We start from the raw sequence: 4,121 nt of genomic DNA, 5'->3' as shown, positions 1-4,121 counted from the left end.
AGCCATCAGCCAGTGCTCAGCGTTAATATGGTTTGTTTAAAATAGCAACATGGAAAACAGACAGACAGAGTTCAGATAATGTATGTTTCAGTCGATGGATGCGCAAAACGTTACAACAACGATAATCAAAAAGCGTGGACAAAACAGTCACTCTTTGTAAACTGTTATGCTCTAATGTCCAGTCATTTACGCCGTCATCACCCGGGTGTTGATAGCGCGCGAGCGTATGTGAGACCTGAACAGCACATGATGCTATCTGTTTAAACTAAACTCATTTAAGCTTTGCTGATTTAAACCTTCAAGAACAAGACGCGAAAGAGAACTCGCACGCGCTGTGAGAAGATTTGTGTGCGCTCATCCGAAGCGCGCACACGCTTATTTCAGTCAGCGCGCAAATACTGACTTCTCTTTCAAGTCTTGCGCTTCGGCGGACAAATTCATACAAAAATTAAGTCAGCATGCCCGTCTTGGCGAGTATCCTAGCAAACATAGTCGGCTATGTCTTAAGTGAACAGTCGAGAAAGACATCGCATGTGTAACAGTCAGGGATGGGCAGTATTTCAGATACATGTATTTAAAATACGTATTTGAAATACAAAATACTATTTTGTATTTTGTATTTTAAAGCCTTTGGAAAAAATCAAATGTAATTTGTATTTAAATACATTTAAGATGAGTATTTTTGTATTTTCAAAATACTCAAAATACTTTGAGACAGTCATCCTCTTTATCAGGGTGTTGTTTTCATGCATCAACTAGTTGTGTTTGAAGCATTAACCTTACTGCATGTTAGGGATGGGTGATATCATATGACAATATCGTAGATTCGTAGCGATGATATAAATTGTGAATCGATGGAACTTTTTCTAAATCGTTTACATAGATAGGACTTTCCGCTTTCTCTTTAGCTTTGTGCAGTTGAAGCCTTTTTTATTCTTTCGCAATTCGCATGGCTGTATGCCATGAACCTGCTTACTGCGCGTGCTCCTCAGTAAACCTACGAGGCTTTTATGCTTGACGTGCTCTCCGTTGTATAATTCTGTGAAACGACAGAGGGCGACTGAGTAATTGTTCTCCAGACCACCAAAAAGCAGCGATGAGAGGAAGTAGTTTGCCGAATAATTTGTCAAACACCTCTTATACTATGTCAAACACTCGTCTCATGAGAAATTTGTGAATAAATGGATTTCTTTACATGTAAACCGATTAGGTTGTGGGTCATTTTGACGACACATGTGAAAAAGTTTTTTAGTACACTTCTTAAACCCTAACCAAATAATCAAGTTAAAGGGTCATGAAACCCCAAAACACTTTTTTTGAGAAAACAGATATGTATAGGCTGCACATCATTGAAAACACTAAAGGTACTCATTAATGTTATTCATAAGTGAAAAATAGTTATTTTTGCATTTTTCAGAGCGATTTCTGTCTTCCTGTTTGAAAAGCCGAGTCGGAGCAACGTCACAAAATATGACGTCATCGTGTACTTTTGAACATGCTGATGTAGACCGTTTCGAGCGATTCTCAACATATTCATGACATAAAGCTCATTCAATCCAATCACTGCGCTGTAGCTGTACCAGCACAAATGGAAAATATGTTCACATTAGAGATCGCATTACTGCAGAGAATTCAAATGTCACAAAAGTGCTGCTCATTCACCTCTGCCTGCTCTAGCTGCGTTCAAACACGCGAGCCGTAGGCTGTTTCCCTCAGCACAGCAGCACATGTGTTGTTTGTATTTTGCTCACGATGCGGTCAGAACTGGAGTTTGAATACGAACACATGAAAAATACGATTGTTTTTATGTTATACACACGGAGCGCATATGATCGTTTCAGCGCGGAGCTCCGCGATGAGTTTAATAACACTAGCCACGTGACACATAGCTCATACAGAATAAAGTATCCGTGTTTAAAGTTTTTATTTCACACATTCTCCTGCACCAAACATTAACTAGCACGGTGTAGTTATGCACACATATTTCATCAAGTCTTCTTCAAATGAATTATATGTGCAAACTGGACACTGATACAGTGGTGTAGCCTATCTGAACGCGACGACACGATTATTCTAAAAGACTGATTTTGAGACTGCAGTGCTCGTAAACGTAATCAAAGTAACCTATTATTAGCCCTATTAAATATTCTTTCGCATTTCTCCCTTGGGCTTGGGAGTTTGTTGACATTTTCTCCGTGCTCATATATTAATATTCATTATTCTGTATAATGAGTGTGTTGTATGTCTCTGTTTCATTGGTTGTTCTCTCCCCTCTTCTCCCCCTCCCCATTTTCACAGACTTTTTGAAACTCAGAGGTGTGAACAACCAGGGTAAAACAGGGGGGTTTCATGACCAGTAAACTTGAAATTGTGACTTGTGACATTAGAACAAAACATATTAATATGATAACATATGTATAACACTAAATTGAACAATACTGTGTTATATATGTTTTTTAATTCATTAATTATTTTATTTCAATTAACGATTGTATTAAACACAACCATTACTTTATTCATTATTTCTGCTATGCAGGCTTATTTTGTAAATGTAATCATTTTATATTTTACAAACATGGTGCTTTATGAAAATGTAACTGGACACATTTCCAAATTGTGATTGTGTTTACCCATCTATGCAAATGTTTGTTTATGTAGAAACTAAATAATTAGGTTAATCATTGTCTGTCTCCATCAGTTTAGTGTAGTGATTGTGTGCATTTGTGATGAAAATGATGAAAGATACACTACACTTTTAGTTTTATTGTTCACCAAAAAAAAAGTGCCAAATGATTTCTAATTAAAAAAGTTTTTATTTTAGATAAACTTTATATTTTCTAATTATGTATATAGAAACAAATAAACTTTACATTAAATAAATATAAAAGTTACTATACTACTTGCGTAAAAAAAGCATCAAAAGAGTTTGAAATTCAGTTTTTGCTGTGGTATCAAAACTGATATTGATAATTGTGAAACCATGCCATATATTGTTACTGTGAAGTAAAATTAAGATTTTGGTCATATCACCCATCCCTATTCTTTGCTATATAGCAGAAAAGGTTCCCACAGTTTTACAGTTTTTTTTTGTAGTGTTCACCATAAGTAATAGACTACATTGTAACCTTGTCAGAAGTAAGTATACAGTAAATGGCTGCTATTTTGCACTACATACGTTTATTTGTAATTACCAGCAAGGAAGCAAGCACTTAAGAAAGAGAGAGAGAGAGAGAGAGAGAGAGAGAGAGAGAGAGAGAATGACAGAGAGAGCAGAAATGAGGTAAGTTTCTAAGTAGTTGCACACATCTAAATGCTTTTTGGCACTCAGAATAGGCCCAGATAGATTTCAGCCTAATAGGGATACCTGCACTGAATCTTCAATTTCACATGTATTTTGTGTATTTTCAAAATACAAAATACTGTATTTGTATTTAAATACATTTTCCCACACAGTATTTTGTATTTGTATTTAAATACATTTTTTCCACACAGTATTTTGTATTTGTATTTTAAATACATTTCCTTTTGTTTTAATCTATATTAAGGATAATAAAATCAGCCTACGTTATAGTTTAATGTTAAAGATATTAATATTACAAAAGTGAGTGAGTCTTATGTTTATTTTTTACGTTTGTATGAAGGCTAAATACAAATAAAAGCTGAACATACATTTATTTCTACTGTTTTTATATCTAAAATATTACAGTTTTATAGGAAGAGATTTCATAGATTTGGCAAATTCATTTTTCAGACATTGTGGCCGTTCTTGGCAGTTTTTCTGAGGCTATTATATAGTTCATATCGATATCGGAATTATATCGTATCGACCGAAATTAAGAATTATATCGTGATATAAATTTTGGCCATATCGTCCAGCCCTAAGATCCACAGTGGAGCTTGCTGGACTGCTGATCTTTGTGATCAGAAGACAAAAAATAGAGACCAAGGTGCAGCCAGAAGGACAGAGGACCAAGGTGACACCACAGGCATGGAGGACCAAGTTGTAGCCAGAGGATCAGAGGACTGATGTGGAGCTGGGGGCTCAGAAGGCGGAGCTGATTGAATTAAGAACAATGGCGGAGCTAGAGGGAGGCAAGACCCTGGTGGAGCCGAAGGAGTGA

Source organism: Megalobrama amblycephala, linkage group LG16, assembly GCF_018812025.1.
Source record: "Megalobrama amblycephala isolate DHTTF-2021 linkage group LG16, ASM1881202v1, whole genome shotgun sequence".
Classification (NCBI taxonomy): domain Eukaryota; kingdom Metazoa; phylum Chordata; class Actinopteri; order Cypriniformes; family Xenocyprididae; genus Megalobrama; species Megalobrama amblycephala.
Note: the sequence above shows the minus strand (reverse complement) of the source record.